This window comes from Melospiza melodia, chromosome Z (genome assembly GCF_035770615.1).
Source record: "Melospiza melodia melodia isolate bMelMel2 chromosome Z, bMelMel2.pri, whole genome shotgun sequence".
NCBI lineage: Eukaryota > Metazoa > Chordata > Aves > Passeriformes > Passerellidae > Melospiza > Melospiza melodia.
This window is the reverse complement of record NC_086226.1, coordinates 8,093,913-8,115,880: the sequence shown is the minus strand read 5'-3', so window position 1 is coordinate 8,115,880 and position 21,968 is coordinate 8,093,913. Positions and strand designations below refer to the sequence as shown.

At 43.1% G+C, this 21,968-nt stretch overlaps 1 protein-coding gene across 3 annotated transcripts in view; it reads left to right on the top strand.

Annotated features, from left to right (window-relative positions):
- The window catches only part of FAM219A (family with sequence similarity 219 member A), a 92,259-nt gene that overhangs the window by 25,782 nt on the left and 44,509 nt on the right, over window positions 1-21,968 (top strand). The window lies entirely within an intron of this gene.

Genomic DNA, 21,968 nt, shown 5'->3' with positions numbered 1-21,968 from the left:
TCCCTCCTCAGGCCCCTCACCTGGCATGGGCAGGGAAGGGTGTGACTAGCAGCCTACCAGCCAGATTCAGTGCAAACCATCTGCCTCTCACAGCAGGGCTGGGTAATGATCTCAGTGTGTTTCACGCCCTGGGAACTTGGTGCAAACATGTTCTCGTATGGTGCATGACAAGGAAGTCCTAAACATTTCCAGCCTGTGGAGAGACTCTGAAAGCAGGAGCCAAATCAGGGGTGGGACAGATGCTGACAGTCAGCAGAGAGGGCAATGCTGTAGACTAAAAAGGGTCATTCCACCACACAGCACTTACAGATTGAGTCCTGGCACACTGAGCTTTGTTGGCTTGGCCACCTCAGGGAAGGCAGTTCACTGCACTCTGCTTATCCCTGTGGAGACAAGCTGTTCTCTCTGCACAGCCCAGGGCACCTCTCCTATTTCTGTCACCAGCCTGCAGTTCTGGGGGTGGTTGTGCTAACCACTAATTGCTTGTTTCATTCAAACAGGGAAGGAAGGGTCTTGGTGCATGTGGCTTTTATCCCATTATCTTTGATTTCAGAGCTACCCTCTGTAACACTGCAGTGCAGGGGAAGCTCATCTCATTCTGGTCAGATGGAGCTATGAAATGTAAGTCATTGTAATCTGTAAACCTTCATCCTCCTGGGGTCCTTCTTGCTGACTGTTCATAGCCAGGATGAAGCAGCATTTTCTGAGCTGGCTGAGGATGGTGGGAAGTGGAGAGGAGAGGAGGTGCAATGCTTGAGGCCAACAGAGCATGTTCATTCTCTGAAATCTAGTTCTCCCCTTTCTCCAATATTGCATACCTGTCTGACTTTGGAAAAAAGCGCAAGACGACTCAGACACAGGCTTTCTGTGTGGCAGAGTTATGGAGAGGTGGAGCAGCAAAGGAATTTTGGAGTTCATATAAAACTCATGAAACATACTTATGCATCTGATATCTCAGAGCTGGAGCTCTGATGCTAAAGAGAAGGGGAGAGATGTTTCATTGTCTGGTATGGGTCATGCTGGAATTAAAATATGTCGCAATTCCTGCTGAAGTGATCTTGCTCTTTAGTATGCTGGAGCTCCATTGAGTCAGTGTCTACAGAAAATAAGACATCTGATTTGGGTCTTTTAGCTGGTTTTATTCCTGGACAGAAGGAGCATTATGTCTTGAAGCCATGCTGTCTGGGTTGTGAACAAGAGAGAATTTCTATTGTCTTTTTCACTGACCATCTTCTAGCTGTGTCTTTTTCAAGAGCTCATGACTGCTATTCAGACTGTTCCAAAATCAGCAGAGTAAAGCAGAGCTGGTGTTATTTATTTTTACTGCCCACAGTTCTTGTCTTCATTCTAACAGAAGTACCCAGAACATCTGTTCTCACTGTGCTTGCTGGTGGGCAGAGCTCAAGATGCTATGAAAGTCCTGTCTGTCTGCAGAGGGAGGACAGCACTGCATTACCTCACATGTGGAAGCAAAGGAGTCAGCACTTCATTGCTTTCACATGAAAAATTTGCTTTTCTGATAGATGTTGTCATCTCTCTGTTAAGGACTGAGTTCTGGCCTGCTCTTTCTGTTTGTGTTGGCTTACATAAGCGACAGCTCATAAAATCTACAATTTAGACCAGAGGACACCAAGGTAAAAAGATGCATTGTATTTCATCCGTGCCTTACAATTGACAGATTGACAAATCCAATTTTTTAATCCAGTTGCTCTTTCATTTTGATGATCAAATAAAACACTGATCCTTAAATGACTCAAAACCTTCAAATCATTATCTTGGACAGTAAATACCTTGTCATAGTTTCCAAAAACCGATTATAAACTACAGCTTTAAAAGCTCTTTTCAATATTTTTTTATAAAACCTTCAGATAAATAAACTTTCAGCAGGTTAGATACTTCCTTCTGAAACTTGCTGTATATGAACTGAGACAAATACAAAAGGAAAATCTGGTGGTTTCCATATGGTGTTTCAGGCTATTTTCTGGTTGGCAAGCTGAGTATACCAGTCCTAAAAATGTTAAGAAGCCTTTTGTAAATGAGTTTTAACTTGTTAATTAAGAATTTCTAGCTATGGTTATGACCTGCAGGGAAATGTTTAATTGGCTGTTTTCCCTAGCTGGTTCAGTGTCTTCTTACTAGAAAGAAGGAAGAGTGTATACTTATGGGACTTGAATGCCTCAGACCTAGCATAAGCCAGGGTTCCTGTATTCAACACTGCTTCAGGAACTTTCACTGGTGACCTCTTTAAGGAAAGTCTGTACATTTTAGGGCAGCAGAGCATTGCTTGCCTGCCTCAAATTGCCCTGGGAGATGAATACAGGTAGTGGGGCAGCAACAAAAACATGCTGTTCTCTGGTGGAGCATGGTTTCCAGATTTCCCACACAGGCATTATCCATGCTGAGGATATTCAAAAGCTATCTCATCATGGTCCTGGGCATCCAGCTCTAGGTAGCCTCTTTTAAGCAGGGGAAATTGGACCAGGGGACCTCATGAGGTCTCTGCAAACCTGAGCCAGACAGTGATCCTTCTTAGCCAGCAAAAGGAGGGAAGGGATGCTCCCTCTCTGTGAGTCAGGAGCTGGCAGAGGTGTAGCAGGACAGAGAGGAATGGGCCATTTGCAACCACCAGCCTGTTCTTGGAGGACATGTACCCAAGGTATGAAAGATGACACTTGATGTTACCAAGTGAGGTGAAGAGTTTGTGCTTGCAACCAAAACATGGGCCTGAGTCCATTGTCAAGAAGAAATGTTTTCATGTGACTTGGACTGGCGTTCTGGCATCCAAATGCTGGATGCTGGGCTAAATTTCACTTGTTTCTTTGTAGTTAAGTGCATGCAGAACTCATTCAGCACTTCTTACAGTGACACCTGCTTTCCCTGCTGCAGCAATGCAGCCACTCTTGGAGACAGCAGCATGCCGTGGATGTGGGGGCAAAGCAGGGAGAAGGCGCTGCGTGGGCAGGATCGTTGCCATCACCTCCAGTTAGATGGGATTGGGCTTTTCTAGTCAAGTGGAGAATGCTTTGGTACCTCACACAGATAGGCTTTCTGCTGTACAGAAAACAACCAGAAGAATATTTCTATAAAATTAATATAGGACCTCCTTCCAGTTAGATATTAAAGAAACTGATTTGTCACTGTGCTGCAGCTTCCTTTTTAAATGCTTGGTTGTAGCTGAAAACATATTTTAGCAAGCTGCAGTCAAAATCTGGAAATCCAGTCACGTCTGTGTACAGGCATTACTGAGTTTAATGAGAACTGTATGTCTGCAACGAATGGCACCCCATTTGTCTTCATCTAATCATACATTAAATCCTTCATTGCTGAAATAATCTCAGAAAATTTGGGGTGAATCCCTGATTAAAAGTAACTGCCTCTTAGCAGTGACCATCTGGAAAGGCCTGTTGCAGAATAGCTGTGAAGGGTGAAGGATCCCTCCTCCATTCCCATTTAAAACTTTCTGAGTGGTTATTTTTTGAGAGAACAGCCACATGGTTGTTAGCACTGTTGCAAACCAAATGCACTGAGATGAGCAGACAGTGCGAAGAAGTGTACAGAAAATTACTGAGGTCTATATGTGCAAGAAAGACTTTAAACACTGTTAGAAGAGTGAACAATATTCTGCTTATTAATGTAGGTTGGAATTTCCTGCTAGCTGAGAATAATGCAAAGGTCACTCACCAGCTGCAAGGAAACAGCGTGTGGTTGGTTCTAAAATTAATCTCTAGCATTTCCATCTCTTTTCCCTGCATTTCTTGTTCTTTACCTTAAGCCTGGGAATCCAGTTAAAGATACTGGAAGCTTGAAAGAAATACTTTTTTTATTTGTTCTCTTAAACTTCTGTTAACTGCTGCAGTTGAGATAACTAGGTGTCTGTTGCCTATTATTATGGCCAGGGTATTATTATGTCCCTAAAACTTTCCAGAGGTTCAGTTACCTGATCTTTGCTGTTCAGAGTTGTCCACTGGAGTCTGCTAGCAACAATGTTATCTGCAAGTATTTTACACTGAGTAAAAATTCAGACTCAGAGATAATTCAGGAAGAAACAGAATCATGGCCTCATAAAAGCCTCACTCTCTTTTTGCTGATTAGCTGGAAGCCAGTGGTGTTATGATGCAGCACCATGGCCAGTCTGGAGATGGGAAAATTGCTGGAGCCTTGGATGAGAAGGAGAACCCAGTGTTTCCTGACGTGCTAACCTAACAGCTTTATAAAATAAACAACTTCAGAGCAGAAGTACCTACGCTAGGACATGTGCCTCATTCTTTGCCTGCAGAGGTGATTTGTGTGGCAGAGATGGTGATCTTTAGAAATGTCATGGCTAGCAAATTACAAAGAAGAAACTTGTTAGGTTCAAGTGAGTTTAAGCACTGAGAGCCAGCATTGTGCTGTCTGGTTGTAATAAACCAAGTCTTCTCTGCAAAATATTACTGGGAAGATGCTAATTAGTCATTTATATGCCACAGATGATGGATGAATACTCACTCAGTTGCTGTTCTGTGTATGACTGTCATGTAGTGAAAACGTGAGGTGAGCTTTAGGCTCCTCTGTTCTGCAGGTGGATCTCAGTGCTCTGCTGAGTAGTGAGCAGAGCAAAGCTGAGCTAGAGCAGGTATGAGAACAGCAAGGCATCATTTCATCACATGGCTAGTTCATGTTATAACAGTGAGTATTTTATCACAGATAAAAGACTAATTTCTGAAAGCCCTGGTGAGTGTGTTCTGAAATGCCCTGCATCCAGGGAGCTCTGTGGACATGGACACCACGAGAGGGAGAGCTGACAGCACTGCTCCATGCAGAGTATCTGGCCATCTTTGCTTTTTCTCCAGCCTCTCCATCTGCTGTGGCCTGTTTAGTTGGGCAGGCACTAGTATGTTTGATAGCTTCTCTTAATTCCCTTGCTTATGATGAAATTTGTAAAAATTTTAATCTCTTGGTAAACTTTCCTCATTAACAGTGACAGAATTTATGAAATTGCTCAACTCCTAGCTTGCTTTTTTGGGCTTTAGCCAATATTTTATCAGGTTGCAAAGTCAGAATTTTTCTTTCTTCTTTTTAGTAAATGTTTTTAGTACAGTTTTAGGATTCAGAATTTCTCACTGTTTTAGTGTAAGAGTCAAGATAGCTGGTTTTCATGATCTCTGCAATATTCTGTTGGTTTAAACAGGCAACCTAATGGGAATAATACAAAAGATGTTAAATGCGAACATGTATTTTAAATGTTGATTGTATAGAGTTGTTCATATTGTTATTTATGGAAAGAGAAGAGCTTAAACTTAGGTATTACATTCTCTTCTTACTCGTTGTTTTGGCAGGGTCAGAGCCCTCAACAAGGCTATGTGGGCTGCAGAAGTGCATTGAATGTAAAGTTTGAGCAATACCACTGAAAGAAAAGGTTTTTCTTCAGGTTTCTTTAGTGCATTGCAAGCAGAGAATGGTCTGCACCCTTGTTCTTTAAGCGTGGAAGCTCTGTACTGATAAAATCACAGTACAGCAAAAACAGCCATCAGCAATGTATCTACTTATACAGAATGCCAAAAAATGGCATGAAAAGGGAAGGAACGTCCCCCTTCCCCAAGCCACGTCCTCATGCTGACTGAGCCTGTATCCAGCATTACCGGCATGTCCCATGCAGGCAGAGCTGGCATGCAGAGCTGCATTTGTGGTGGACAGGAGCTCAGGGTTTACAGCATTGCAGCAGGAGGATTCAGCAACCACACACAGAACTACTTGGAAGGGGTGGTGTCTGGTCCTGTGCTTATGTCCAGCTCTGCTTTTTTTTTGTTAAGTAGACTCCTGACCTCCTTTTTTTGACTGTTCACAGGGTATTTGTGGCCAATGCCCCTAAAGAGAGTTTATCTGTATCATCCATGTCATTAGGATGATTGAAGCAATATCCAGACATGCTAGAAGGTGGGAAGGAGGGAGAGTCTTTAGAAGATTTGATATTTGGTGTTTACTTGTATATTCTGCAATGGAAGTTATAACCTTGTATGTTTTACAGAAAAAATAGCTTGCAATGATACGGGGCAGAAAATAAAGCAATCAGAAATATTTGCTGCTCAGTACTCCTCCGTAATATCCACTTTAGGGATAGCAGTAGGAAAGGGTTAACTCTTAAATTCCTGGAAGTAAGAGAAAATTCATCTTTTTATTCAACTGTTTATTTACTACCATTCTACTAACCTTGGAACAACTGACTCTGGGCCTTTTAAATTTAAGGTGCTGTTTTCTGTGTCTAACATAATTTTTATATTTCTCTTACACAGAGAGAAATTAGTGAGTTGGAGAACTTGTGAGACAGTAGAAAACGTTTGTTTCTGGTTCAGCAAAGATATTAAACAAGAGTCATTAGAATACTCTTTGGACAGAGCACCACAGATTTTCGTAAAGACCAAATTCTGCCATACTAGAGCTCATATAAAAAAATAGGTTATGAAATATGCCTTCTACTAATTTTGCTCTTGATCTCAAACTAGCTGCAGAGGAGCAGTGTTGGCTGTCCCCCATCATGGTGAAATTCTTGTGTCACTTGCTGGTGTAACTTGGCCTGCCTTGTCCCCATCACTGCAGACTGCTCCCAGTGACTTCCAGAGGGGGTTGGGTTGCAGGGTCCAGAGTGGTCTGGAGTGTCAGTATTAACTGGGGTCATGGAGGGTTGGAAAAGCATCCCTGGCTGTGCCAGTGGGTAGTAGCTACCAGGTTACACTGGGATGGTGGCTGCCAATGCACTGCATTTTTCTGACATGGACAGATAAACTAATCTCATGTGTGGGGAAATGGGGACCAATTGCCATTGTTACCTTGTGTTTAATGGGCCTTCGAGAGTCAAGTGCAGATATTCCTTGTCTATATCTTTATTTCTACAGGAAGACACTTTGCTTATGAGCATTCAGATTTGCTTACGAACACTCAGATTTATCCAGAATCCTCTCCCCTTTTTCTTATTGTATCTATGAGTCACTCTGTGGCTGTCATAATTTATTTTTACAACATGCTGAAAGGTATATTGGGAAACTTATAAACATGCTGGGGAGAAGCCACCTGAAATAGCAAATGTTTCTAATTATAAAGTTAAAGCTGCCTTTCTGAGCTATTTGGTTCTTTATTATACCTTGAATAACCCGAAAATGTACTTGGCTACAATTAGACTTCCAGATACAATAAGTGAATTGTAAATGAAAACCACCCTGTGGAAAATTACATCATTAGCCTGGAGCAGTAGCCCTGATCTTTACAGTTTATGGTGCTGCACAGCCAGTGCATCCAGTAACTTTCTGTGAGTCCATGAAGTTAAAAGGACAGTTTCTTAAAAGCAGAACAGTTCAGGGTTGTTTTTTTTTTAATTGAAGTAATTATTACATGCTTTCACGTTTATTATTTTTTAACATTTCCAGACTTTTCCACATTAGTCCAGTTTCGAGGGAAAGTAATTTATCTATACTTTGCCAATATCTACAATATCTATTAGGCAGTGTTCTTGAAAGGATTTAATTAGTCTTGGCCATGCTTTTGGTATCTGCAAGGCAAAAAAAAAAAAGGCATTAGATTTCTTACAGGAAAGAAAAATAGTTATTATTATTTAGAATTCAAGTGTTCCACAGTTGTGCTTGGATTTTAAGGCCTTTTCTTATGCAGAGCAGTGTCCTTATGGTCCAGGTTTGCTGCTTTATGAAAATTCTTTGCTGACTGCACTAGTTAAAGACTTTGAGGCACACCTTCAGCTATCAGTGGTTCATCACAATGTTCATGCAGAAACAAGAGTGGCAAAGTCACAGCTGACACAGGGGAAGAGGAGCAGATAGGAGTCAGGACCACGTGCATCCAGGCAAAGAGAGCAGAAAATGTCTCCTAGAGTCTCTTTAGACTCTCTGTCTAAATCTGTCATGTCATGGCTGCTGTAAAGAAGTCATCACACTGGCTGAGGTTGACATCTGGCGCCAGCAGTCTGAATACAAACTCCACCTGCTCACTTCACTGGGAGCCAGGGGCATTTCAGATGCCAGTGGAGATGGTTTGAGTGGGGTCTACAGGAATTACATTAGTTGGCTTGAGCACAGGACAATTTTAAAAATGACATCTTGTCCTTGTACAAGATTTGAATGGGTGCAAGTTTGCATGAGGCTTGCCCTAGTCATTAAAATAAACAAAGACAATAGAGGAACATTCACTTGGCTAAAAGAAGATCTCTAGGTCAGCACTTCTTTTACTGGGAGAAGATTGAAGAACCTTATGACCTTATGCTTTGTTTTGCTTATGTCCACCTCTGCTGGCAGTGTGCTCAGTACCAAATGGATTTGTAGTTTGTTTGGGAGGTATACTTAGCACACAGGGACCAGTGCCCTAATACAGGTCTCAAATTATCTGCTACTGGATAGAATGTGTATGAACTGAAATTCCTTGGGTTATGAAATTTAGAAAACCAATGGTGAGGTTTGGGTTAAAATTATGTGCCTTCATTTTTTCTCCAAAAAGAAAAAGCAGGAGTTTGCCAGTGGCATCTCCCTCCTTGTATCATCTTGAAATGCAATAAAAAGGAAGAGAGTCTCTTTAACTGTCTTCTGAAAGACGCAATTCTTTTAGATTTGGCTCTCTTTTTAATTCATGGAGAACAGCTGTGGCATTGTTACTCCAACAACGTAAGTGAATCTCTTAATAGATGGTTCTCACACTGGCTGGGATGAAAGCAGCTTCCTCCATCCTGGTGGGGCTTTTTTGCTGTTCTTAGATCCTGGTATCTTGAGAGGGTTTAAATAAGACTGCTGTTTTCATTCCAGTGTAAGTATAGTGTCACTCCAGTAATTCTGCAATGAAGTGTAGTGTTGCCCCTCCCCTCTTAAAATTTTTTCATCTGAAAACAAGGAGAACAGTAGTAATGACTTGCGTTTCTTAATTTTCAGTGCTGGTGCAACATTCTCAGCTAGAAAGATCTGAATGGAAATATGAAGTTCCTCCAGCTAGAAACAATGGTACAAGGGACCTACTGAGTGCATTTGAGTGAAAGACACTTGGTCTGGACCTTGAAATTTTCTTCCCTCCATTTCCCCAAGTGAGGAAGGTTTATCAGAAAGAAGAGCAGATGTTTGGACCATGTAATTGTTTGCATATAAAATACAAAGCTTGCTCAGATAACATTGAAACTCCTGCTTCTGAAGCAGGGATGAGTCTGCACATGGCAGAGCCATGTAGCCTCTTACTCACCTCACAGACTTAAACAGATGTAGGAGTCTTGTGCTTACAATGTCTATTTTTTCACCTGTGGTGTTTTTGTGACAGTCATCTTGAATATGACATGAGATGCTCCAGCTGCCTCCCGTAGCTGTGCCCAGCAGCATCTGTGAATCAGCACAGCCCAGTTTCAGTGGCTTCCCAAAGCTGGTCCTGGATTTAGGGGCCAGTCAATGCAGTTGTGATCACAGCAGTAAGCATTGAGATGCTTGTGTATGCAAGGAGTATTGTGATCCCAACTTTATTCTTTCCAGCTGCTGCTCAGACTCTGGGCTGGTGAGCACCATGGCTTTGAGGAGGTAATCAGATGGTAAAGCAGCCTATGCTTCCAGAAAAGCCATATCCCTCCTATTTCAAGAAAATAGTAGCATGCCAGCTGAACTGTGCTGTTGATGAAAGAAATGCATAAACATTAAGCAAGCAAATGTCACAATTTGTGGGTGAATGTCAGAGTTGTCAGCCTGGCAGTTGGTTGTGGTGGAAGGGGGAATGCTTTGTATTAGCGGCAGTAGTGTCGCCTGAATAGCTGAGGTCCTGACTAAAGTCACTGTTGTAGACTATGTTCACCTGCCCCTAATAGTTCATACTCTCTGTGGGGATGTGACTGAAAAATTCTTTTCCAAACTCTTCTTTTTGTCCATCACCTGCAGATTGGAGTCTCAAGGGGTCACACTGACAGAAGGAGCAGGAGTTCCTCCTGACAGGGGCTCAGTAAGAAGCCCTGATTGCTGGTTGTTAGTGGGCTGCATTCTTCTCTCTTAAGACACCTTCACTGTGATGACTGCCTCCTGAAAACTGTATTGCTGGTGTAAGACCTAAGCTAGTTCTGGAAGCCTTTGGGAAATGATATTCATTTCAGAAGAAATGTACAGCTCAGGAAAAGCTGTGCAGCAGTTGCTGGATATATCAGGGAGTAGAGACAGCGAGGAGTTAAACTGAAGTGAAGGAAGGATGCAACTTCAGCATCTGTGTTCTCCACACAGCCATGCTTTTGTGAGGTACATCTTGGCTCTGCACAAACCACAATACAAGCTCCTGTTCTACTTGGTGTACTTCTTGTGTCTGGAGTTAAAACATGGTGTGCTAATGCAACTGGATACCTGTGCAGTGATAATACAGAATGATAACCAAAATGTTTATGTGAGTGTTGGGTACAAGGTGCTGGGCATGGTTGTAAATGAAGATGTTTGGCATTAAGTAGTATGTAATTAAGATGCCACACATTGTTTCTTTGTGCAGGGGTCACTGTCAGCAGCTCAGGGTTACTATAGGCATGGGCACAGCTTTGTAATTTTCCTTATGTAAAAGCTGGACCTGAGAACTAGCAGCTCAAACTAGAGTTCAGCCATACAGGTGGTTTTGGAAGCTTCAAAAGCTGTCAGTCAGAAATTCCCTGAACCCTGCCCCGTTAAATAATGATGGGGGAGTAATATCTGAAAAGCCCTTGAAGGAGTTGAGGCAAATGGCTCTAAACTGTACTGTTTGTGCTATTTAATATTAATTTCTGATCAAATAAATTCTGGTGGGATTTTACATACTGTAGGAGTAGTACAAGTCTAAAATTAGTGAAGTGGGAAATGTGAGTGAATTATGTCTCTGTGTAAGCAGAGGTGTCTGCTCAGTGCTGCCTATTGCTCTGCTTCTAATTTTTTGCAACTACTGCAGAAGTGGAAGCATAAAAAACAGAGAAAGGGTAGATGCACACCACTATCCTGTGATTAAACGTAACACAATCTCAGTGTCATTCTTCTGATCTGATATTTATTCTAGTGGCTGTACAAACTGAATCATAGAATAAGCTGAGTTGGAAGAGAACCAGAGGCATCATCAAATCCAACTCCTGCCATTCACAGGACATCCCAAAAGTCACACCATGTGCCTTAGAACACTGTCCAAACACTTCTTGAACTCAGGCTTGGGGCCATGGCCACTTCCCTGGGGAGCCTTTTCCAGTGCTTAGCCACTCTCTGGGTGAGAATTTTTTTCCTGATATCCAACCTAAACCTCCCATGACACAGCTTCAGGCCGTTCACTCATGACTTGTCCCTGAGCACAACAGAGAGGAGATCAGTGTCTGCCCTCTGCTTCCCCTCTTGAGGAAGTTGTAGACTATGATGAGCTCTTCCCCTTCACTCTCCTCCAGGCTGAACAGACCAAGTGACCTCAGCCACTGCTTTCCCCTCCAGACTTTCACCATCCTCATGGCCCTCCTTTGGGTGCTTTCTGATAGCTAAATGCCTTTTCTTTATGGAACACATATTACAACTAAACTGTTGATCTCTCTGGTATAGCTGAGCCACTTGAGTTGTTTTTGGTATTTCCTGGCCATGACCCTGTTTCATTTTCTGTGACACTGTTCTGTTGGGCTCAGGCTCCCTGTGTGCTGTCTCAGGATCACCCTACATTACACCACTCAATTAAAAGCAGTGGTTCTGTAGGCAGTTTGCAACAATTCTTGTGATGATGCCCAATGTTGAGTTACTATAGATGGCCCTATAACTTAGATTGAAAACATTGCTTTGGAGGTAAAGTAGATACAAGATGTATTTTTACTTCAGCAATTGTAGAGGCAGAGAAAAGTTTAGGTGGAACTGTATCCATTTTGAAGTAAATTGAAAGCCCTCACGTTTTATCAGGTTAGAACATGTTAGAGGTAGAAGCTGGCTGCTTCATGGGAAGTATGGTGTCTCTAGGAATTATTATCTTGACAGGAGATCCTCTTCAACACTAACAGGCTCCCATTAGTGTGTGAAAATAAAAGGTCTGGAAATAAGGAGAGAAAGATGGTAAGAGCGAAAGAAGGTATGTGGAAGAGCAGTAAAGAGGAAGCAAACCTAAAATCATGCCCTCAGGTAACTGCTCTCAGCTTTTATAGGCTGATCATTATGATGTGGGTTGTTGGCGCATCGTGTGATTGTACATCACCATGGGCCAGGACTCTGCTGCCTCTTTTGAGTGTCATTACAATGCACTTAGGTACGGTGTGTTTCTACAACATGCGCATCAGCTTAGATAGATCTGTATGCAGTTAAGTATGCAAGATGTGCCCAGGGGTTAGGCTGTATGTAGATGAGCTATTTCAAATGTGAATTTCATCTAAAGCATCAGAAGCTCTCTCTGAGCTGTGGCGCTGGAGGCAGGGTCCTAATGAGACTGCTTTATAATACAGCTCCAACATACACATTAGACAGTGGTTGGAAAAACAGTCCATCTTTCAAGTCTTAAGCAGCACTTTCTAAAAGTGCCTTCAATTAACAGCTAATGACAAACTTTCTTTAGTGATTCTTTGGTTGTGTTGTATAGTCAGATAATGAGAATGATCACCCAGAGATACTTCTATTTATTTACCATTTTTTATTTCATTGGGAGGCTGATGAATATTTGATCCAGTAATGTTCCTATTTATGCCTCTATAAGTCAAGTGCCTGAGTTCAGCTTCAATCCATCATTGCTCTGAAGATTTACATTTCAGATAGATTTTTCCAGCTGCACAGATATTGCAACCTTAAATTAATGCACAAAGCTGCTTCTACCCTGCAGAAGATAAAACTATTAGTAAGGAAAACAATATCTCTTTTGGATGCCTGTCTTCCTAATGATAATGGAATTTAAAAGATCTGCAAAGGGCTTTTTCAGCTAAATATCTTATGTCCACCACTATTTGAAAAGAGGATAATGAGCTGAAAGTGTTTCTGTGCCTACCTGCAGTGTTAATTGAAAACTGTGAAGACATACAGATAGAACCAGGCTCAGGGGACCTTTCTTACAGAAATTTTATGTGAACCATCTTTCCTTTATCTGAATGTGTTGTCTAAGCTGTCTTTATTAAGCTAAAAGGCTTCATTGATAGTGAAAGGTCTTCCTAATGCTTTCACTTGTATTAATTCTATTGGCAGCTTAGAAACCGAATTGAAGCCCCAGAAGTTGCCACTCTTATGTTTCACTCTTTCTTTCTCTAGTCTCTGTTTTTCTGTATATCCTGGGGGAACATATAGACAGGACACTATACATGCTGTGCGCAGCTCAAAACTTAAAACTGAGAAGGTACCTTAAGAGGAAAGATGTACATTTTTAATTTGCTTTTTAGGATCACTTGTTGCTCTTCCCCTTTTTAGTTCCAAGCTCCTTATATGAGTGAGACTCATCAGGAGAAGAAATTGTCAGAAGTGGCAATTGGTAGCGAGGTGGCTCTTCACATTGATCAGGGACATGTGACATAATTGGAACATCAGCTCTCTCTGTGAGTTACACTGGTTTGGATGATAATAGGAGAGGGTAAGTTCCTGAGAAAATTACCAAGTAAAGAGCATGAAGACATTCACAAGCTAATCTGGAAAAACAATTTGCTGGAAAAGGGAGATAATGGGATGAACATGCAAGCCTGTATACTGACACCAACATTTAAAAATTGTGATGAACACTCTGGCATTTGAGACTGGTGGTTTATGTAATTTTCTTCTTCATTTAAAATGCTTCAAGACTGTAATATAGTGCTGGAACTGCAACTCCTGACCACTTTTTTTTCTCCTGCAGTGTATTTTGGGGTGTAATATTGGTTCTCAGTACTTTCTGATGCATCCTCTCTAATGTGTTCATAGAACTGCCTATATTAAGATGCTTTTCTTGCAGGGGACAGAACCCTGGAGAAGGACTCAATTCTCCTTCTCTTATCTTTAGCAGCTTCACTTCTCTGGATCTCAGTTTTCCCAAATACAAAAGAGGGGGAAATGATTCAGACTTCTCCTGCAAAAACACTATGCAAGATTAAAAGGAAGGCAGAAAAGCTGAGACACGGGGGAAAAAAAACCTCACCATCACTACAGGGAACAGGAATGAAGCCAGCTGTGCAGTGTGGTGATAGCAACATAAAGGCAAACCAAAGTTCAGGGAGATTAAAATGCTGGCAAAAAACTGTAAAGTCATCCTAAATCAGTAGTATGTTGCCCGGAACATGGTGTGTGTTTCTGTTCAGCCATCCTAAAAACAGTATTTTAGAATCATGAAGAGTTTGAGTATCTCTAACAAGAAAGAAAGAAATGCTGAAAATACTGAGATTGTTTCTTCTTGAAGCAGCACATTGGTGGCATGCAGTGAAGAAGAAATCAATCGAAGAGGTGGGAGAAAAAGGTAAAAGGTTAATAGATACTTGAACTCCTGCTTCAAAACACCAAGTATTAAGGACTTAGTGAGTTTAAGTGACACTGATCCCAAAGCTGAGTCAGTGGGGTGAGGGGCGAGAGGCTGAGTTGAAAATCCATCCCTACAGCTTGTGGATCCACTGGTACAAGACTCACCTTACTGGATGCATGGATCTATAAATAAGTAGAAATAAACAGTGTGAGAAGGAATGGGCATTCTTTTTTCATCACCTCTGGCAGGCCTCTAAATACTGGGTCTGGAAAGGGAACTTCCCCAAGTGCCAGGTCATCCCAGGGCATGCACCCTTGTTTGGGATGAGGGCAAGTCTTTGGTAAGATCAAGGTAAGTGTTGGGGCTGCTACTCTCATTTCTTACAATAGTTCCTTACTTCAATAGCTCTTACTTCACTGAGGTTTTCCACCCTGCCAGGTTTTGGTGGAGGATGGCTGCACCAGGCAGCAGGGTGATGCCAGCAGGGAAACTTGCAAACAGGCTTTCAAGACAGAGGAAAGGACAGATTGGTAGAGAGATGACTCTTTACACTGACCAGGGATGTGTGACATAATTGAAACACTCTCTCTCTCCCTGAATTGCAGCAGTTTGAATGATAATGGGAAAAGTGTAAATTCGTGAGAAAATTAACTGAGCGAAGAGCATGAAGACGTTAACAAGCTAATTCTGGAAAAACAGTTCAGGTACAGAATGCCGTGTCAGAGCCACAGGAACACAAGGTGAAGAAAAGGCAGAGGAGCAAAACTCCCCTAATGGCCTAGAAAGACATTTTATGGACTGTTCTGTGGCATTTAGCATGACATAAGACATCTGAGCACTTCACAGAGTCCTTGTTTATTTCTGCAGCCCTACTGCTAGGTGAAGGGATGTGTTAGAAATGCCAGAAATTACCAAGTGCCTCTAGATTTTTCAAAATACCTTCCCTGTCTCATGATCTTGTGACTGCACAGGTAAGGGCTTGAGACAGACAGAGTAAGGCCCAAAATTCATTTGGGATTTTCAGTGTAGGATACCTATTGCCTGACTCTTTCCCACTCCCCCACTTCTGATTCATATACATTCATATACATTCATACATATTTTCACCTGCAGCAAGTACAACTCCCACTCAATTTTGGTAGCATTTGTAAGCACCCATCATATCACACTGCAGGGCTCTGATCCAGTGTTCCAGCAAAGTAGGGAGACCTTATTAGTGACCCTTTCTGGGAAATCTGGTTTTAGAGACCTGGCACATTTCTTGTAAGAGCATACAAGTCCCAATTCTCTAGGACAGCTCCGCAATGTATAATCACAAAATCATCTCTACCTTTTTCCCTACATCACTTGCAGCTTCTGCAAGAAACCACAGACTTGGGCTTCTGTTCTTTTGTTGTGTAACCCTGTTTCATCTCCAGCACAGGTCCATGCTGCACTACCAAGGGAAAGGGTTTACATGGATATGACATTACAGGCTGTGCTGTAGCACATGGGCTGCAGGGGCTCAAATTAGGCTGCAGTAGCTGCTGTATTTGAGAGCTTGGAAAAGTATCCCTGCTATTTTCTTCAAATGTCAGTTCCCAGCAGTTTTAGAACAGAAAAATGTACTATGAGAAAACCCCAACGTGGCCTGTCACAGCATCACCGGCATGTCTCTGGCCTCTGTCTGAACACATTGCTACATGCCACCAGCCTTAGCTGTATTCAGGTCACAGTCAGGTTCCTAAATCTGTTCATTGCCAGAAGGTTTCTGGAGCTTCCCTCAAACGTAGCCTAGGATCTCCTAGAGAAGTAACAGCAATGGTCAGATGTTGTGCTTCAGGTCTGTGAGCCTTGGCAGAGCACTGCCTGGGAGGGTACATCATATCACTGATGTCTGACAGCTGTGTCCTCCAGTGCTTTTAACCATGGGTACCTTTTGCTGTCCCTGTTGTGTCTCTTCCTTCTCTTCTTGGGCCTGTTCTTCTAGGAACATAACTATTCTTCTTTCCCCTCCTGGCTGTCTGGCTATCCATCCAGTCTCTCTCTTCTATCACCTTCTCCAGACATCTCTAGTCCGACTGCCAGATCCTGCTTTTCCTCCCTGCTCACCTTCTGCCAGTCCCCCTGCCCTCATCAGCCTCAGCCTTGGACTGTACCTGCAGAGAGGAATATCACTTGGAGGGGAGGGCTCAGGTGGCCAAATGTGTTCCCAGCACCCCACCTCAACAAAAGAAAAAGAAAAAAGTTGGTGTTTTTAAAAAATTATATACAAATATGGAACATATTTCAAATTAGGCTAAGAGAAATGTCCAAAATGCAGAATTTCATCCCGAAGAGTAGACATTTGGCATCTGAAAAAAAATGCTCAAAATCCAAGGATTTGGGCAGTTACACTTAAAAAGCAAAGCAGGCAAACCCCTGCCACTGTTCACAGCAGTCTGCCTTCCAGCAAAGCCTTTGGGAGGGCCAGCACAGGGCCTTGGGGCTGGTCCATGTATCACCAGCAGAAGGAGCAGCATCCCAGAGGGACCTGAATAAAGACCAGGAGTCTGTGCACGGGCCTGAGCCTGTCCCAGGGAGCATTGATGGTGTGTTCACCTTTTCATCTCCATTCCCAGCTCAAACAGGGATCTGGTTGGGATTTTTGTGCATGCAATGAGCTCCCTCGACCTCCTGTTCCTGCATCACGCAGTGCATCATCCCATGCTCCACAATCTGCTGCGGCTCCTCAGAGGGTGCCGGGGACAGATGGCGTGATTTCAGCTGATAAAGGGGCTGCCTTGAAGGAGGCGAGGCGGAAGCTGTCTGGCCTGGTATCTCTTTCTGGTGCTGTCAACGGGAGGTGAAGGAGACAGGCTGGAGCTGGATGGACACCAGCTCCATTCCAGGGAGCATGGAAGGGAAACAAATTCCTTTAAAAAGCTCTTCTGCTATTGCCAAATGGTGTCTGCTTGCCTTTATTTCAAAGACCTTCTGCCAAGTGCAGATTACCTCAATACGCTCTGGTTTTCACTCAGCCTGCTGTGCTACATGAAAGATGTAGCTAAAATATCTTCAGACCATCTCAAGGGATGGCTGGTGATGTGGCTGACTTTTCATGTGCTGCTGACTTTTAAACTCAGCGTGGTAAACTGCTAACCAGCCTTGTCACTTGCTGTCCACAGTGTCAGGCAGCACTGCAGCTGTCAGATGCCTTGCTGAGCCCAGCCCCTGTGTGCAGCACAGGGCTGGCAGGCTCTCCAGGACCTTTGCAGTGCACTGACTGCAACCCTGCAGTAACCAAGGAAATTGGGAGCAAGCTCAGAAATAGTGGGAATGATAAAAGCCACTTCTGGTAATAAAAATGGATTTTTTTTCTTCAGGAACCTCAATTTTGCATTTTTTTTCAGCACTGGAAGGGGAGGAAATATCCCTGCCCTTTTGAGACAGAATAATTTATAAGCTGCTTTTAAAAAAATCAGTGATTTCCCTTTAAGTCAGCTTCTGTGCCTTTGTCTCAGCTTCCCTGATTAGCCACATAATGAGGATATTTCTAATACAAATGTGTCAGGGGAGAAGGGAGCAAAACATTGCTTTATCAGAAGAGAATCTGTATCCCTCTGGATGCTAATTAGTCACGGAGATACAGGAGTGTGGGGCGGGGGCGAGGCAAGCTCTTATTTTAGAAGCCAAAATGATTTGTGCCCTCAGAATTTCTCAGGCAGGGCTGGAAAGCCATGCCAAGGTAGGAGCACTGTGAGATATCCCCTGGCTTTCACATCCCTGCCCCTCAGATGTGTTTGCCTTGCTGCTGCTGCTGTTTGCAGGGTTATTTCTGTCGCAAGCTTGGCTAAACAGAAACTCTCCCCTTATAAATATGGAAATCAGATGGTTGAGCTTTCTGTCTCTGGAGACGAGTTGAAAGTGTGGTGCTAAAGAGAAAAGGGCTGCTGAACTGTGGGCTTAGTGGCTTTGTTTTCTCTACTAGAGAAGAGAAACTGGCAATTTTTTATTGCTGGGATACACCTTTGCAGTATGGACAAGCGAACAGTCAGGACTTTGTCCTGGGAAAGCTCTGAGCCCAGCAACAGCACGGGCTGTGTCAGAGTCTCTTCTCTGTCCAGGCTAAGCTGCTGTCCACCACTGAGACCCCCACCGGTCTTCAGTGTGGCAGATACGCTTGGTGCAGGAGCCCTGGGTAGCTGCACATCTTTGGGGCTGTGTTGGAAGAGTGTGTGATTTTTATATTTGTTACAGAGCTTTAGATGCCAGTGGGCTTCCATTATGGTTCCTGATATATCTCTTGAATCATAGAACATTCTGAGTTGGTAGGGACCCACAGGGGCCATAGAGTCCAACTCCTGGTTTTGCTCAAGACAACCCCAGAAGCTGCACCGTGTGCCTGGGAGCATTGGTCCACATCCTTCTTGAACTCTCACAGGCTTGGTGCCATAATTGCTTCCCTGGAGAGCCTCCATTCCAGAGTGGTGGAGCCCCGCAGTGCTTCTTCAGGGCTTTGTTTGTATCCTGTTACACCCTATCTCCTTTCCTGGGTTGAGACCACAGTCAGAGAGCCTACAGAACCAGACACCCTTGCTCTCTGGAAGATGGGACATTTACTCGGTACAGGAGACAGGCAGAATGAAAAATTATTCTCAGAGAAGGAGTGAACAGAAGAAGCAATCAAACAGCTCAGAAAGGGATCTGAGGGATTAGATTAAAGGTGCCAGGGATATTCCAGAAGCGAAAAGAAAGACCTCATTCATCGCACCTGTACAGAAGTTGAACATGTAAAAATCATCTGTCTTACAAAAACAAACCCCAAACCAACTGGAAAATAGCAGGTAACCCCAGATTTATGCTTTTAATAGCTGTGACATTGAACCACTGATTAGAGCCCTTGGTCTGTTGAAAGGGGTGGATGTGGAGCCATCCCATCCTTTCCGGCTATTGTTCTTACAGCCAGAGACTGTAAAAGCTTAATAACATCGCGTTTGCCATGCTGGATCCAATCAATGGCCTGTGGCAGCAATTATCTGGTCTCCAGGACATTGGTGGGAACTAACGTCACTGCAACAGGGCTCTCCTGGTGTCATTTGTATTGCACCAGGTCTTTTTTTGTCAGAATATGTCACTTCTGCAGTATCTGCTAGAACCAACCCAAATTTCTAGTGTTTCATTCAGCCAAGCTTTGATTTTGTGTTTCATGTACAGCTGGGGCAGCCTACCTGTGCATGGAGGGGATCCATAAACCACTCTGTATATGCTGACAATAATGGCATTTCAGTAGTAGGCTCCACTTGACCTGCACTTCCTCAGCCCTTTTCGCTAGGTGTTAGGGTTGTCCATGGGAAGGAAGCACAATTCCCCTTCACTATGCAGGGGAGTCTCTGAAAATTTTCATTTGAGGTGGAAATGAAAAACAGGCTGTTCCTCTTGGTGAGGCTCTGCTAAAGGCTTGAAGAAGTAAAGATGGGACACAGACCTGAAATAAGCTCTCGACAATAACCGATGGGCACAAATTCAGTCACTACAAGAAGCTGCCATGGTCCCTTGCAGACTGTATTGGGACTGTGCAGTTTTCCATAGGATACAACTGCAACATACAGCCAAGGACCTGGGCTCCTGCTCCTGCCTCTGTTCTCCAAACACACTGTGACCTTGGCTCTGACATATGGCTCAATTTTTTAATCATTTTAAGGGTATCTCCCCTCAAGAGTTGAGGTTTAAAGAGCAGTTGTAAAGTTGTATGGGGCTTTTTATGATCCTGGTTTGGCCAGATGCCAGTTGCTAAACTGACTCTTACAATAGCTACCAAGGAATCTGTGATGCTTTTGTGCCTTAAATACTCATGTTGCACCTCAGAGCTGTGGCTGTATAATCAGAGGTACAAAAGGAAAGGTGTAATATCTTCACGTATATATCCTTTACAAGGAAGGAATTATTCTGACACTGAATCATCCTGAAAACATACCTCAATTAATCGCTGGTTTTAAATAGCTATTGCATGCCACTTGGTAAGTGCTGCAGGCACTGTGGAGTGCAGTGTGGCATTTCTCTAATTTGCAATGTTAATGATCCAATTTAAGTCATGTAAAGCTAGCACAAGATACCAAACTTATAAATGCATGTGATAATAGAGATGGCTTATGTGTGTGAAAGAGCCTGGAGGGAAATACGGTGTTAAATATACTCTATCACGATTGAAAGGAAAAGGCTGGGGGCTGCTTGCGCTGCTGGTTTCTCAGAGGGAAATCTAACAGAAATCATGTAATTACTCCCATTTTTCTTGTTTGTCCCTCAAATGCTTTCCCAAAGTATTTGGTCTAGTTATTGCATTGGTGCTTCCTCTGCTACTGTAGACTCCCAGGATTAGTCATACACCATCATCTAAAAAAAAAAGTTTCTTCCCTGTGCTGCAAATGTCATTTTTGATTAGGAAAATAGATCACTGAAACATCTTGTTCCCTTTCCACAGCTTATGCCTTTCTGTTTGCTGCATTTTGTTCAGCCTGGATGTGGCAGTCGGGCAGACCCTTTGTGGCCAGGGTTCCAGGGCAGCATTTCAGCACCGGCACTGCAGCACTTGCAGGGAGACTGGCACTTCTCTTCTGGCCCCATGTGAAGCACAGCAATGGTCTGAACTCCTGGCTGCCTGTCAGTGAGCTGAGCTACCCCAACTGCAGGTGCACACAGCAAAAAGTCATTTCAGTGACATGCTGGTTCAGCGTAATTAATAAGACTAAAGGTTTTAATCTTGCAGCAATATTAATACTACTGGCTTCTCAGTTGCTGATATAAAATAGTTTCAAACACCAATTTGTCTTACAATTATAAACTAATCAGGTTCAAAATCTGGATCTTGTAGTGGATATTGCAGGCCTAATTTGTTAAGCAAGATCTGTTCAGTAGTTGCTCAGAAAAGAAAAACAGCAATGTTGTAAGTGGTGCATTGGCTGAGCTAGTAGAAAGTCAATAAACAGTTGTTTATTGCTTTGTTGAAATGGAGTCAGTAGCTATCAGAATGTTTTTCAGTACATCAGTCACTGTGTTGCCAAAATGTCATTTATTTTGGCTTTGGTACAGGGAGGGTGGGGATGCTGAGATGAACAGTTACTGCTCTGGATTTGGTGGAGTGCACATGTTGATGAATGACAATTGTGTCTTCCCAGGAGCCTTCTGCTCTGGACCCCTTGTGATTCTGGAATTCCTTCAACATGTGAGGCTTAGGGAAAAGATTGTTTTCTTCAGCTCTCCCAGAGAGAAGGTGGAGGTCAGCCGTGGTCCTTGGCAGTGGGTAGGGGAACTTGGAGAATGGCTTTTCCAGGGTTACCTGGTGTTCTAAGTCTGGCGTAGAAGGAAGTTCTTCTGTTAAGACAGATGGGAAAAGGGCCCTAAAAAGACCAGGGATCTTCACAGTTTGCACCAGATCAGGATCAGTCAGCCTGAAAACCAGATCAGCTCTCTTGAATTTCTGTGTGACATCAGTTTCTAACCTGGGTTTGCAGCAACATGCCACAACTTCATCAGGCAAATGTACATCTCCTTAGCCTTAACTCTGCAGTTTTTTTGTGATACTTCCTTGTAATCCTCCTGCAATTTAAGATAATAATTTCTTATTCTCATTATGAGAAACATGAAAAAAAAAT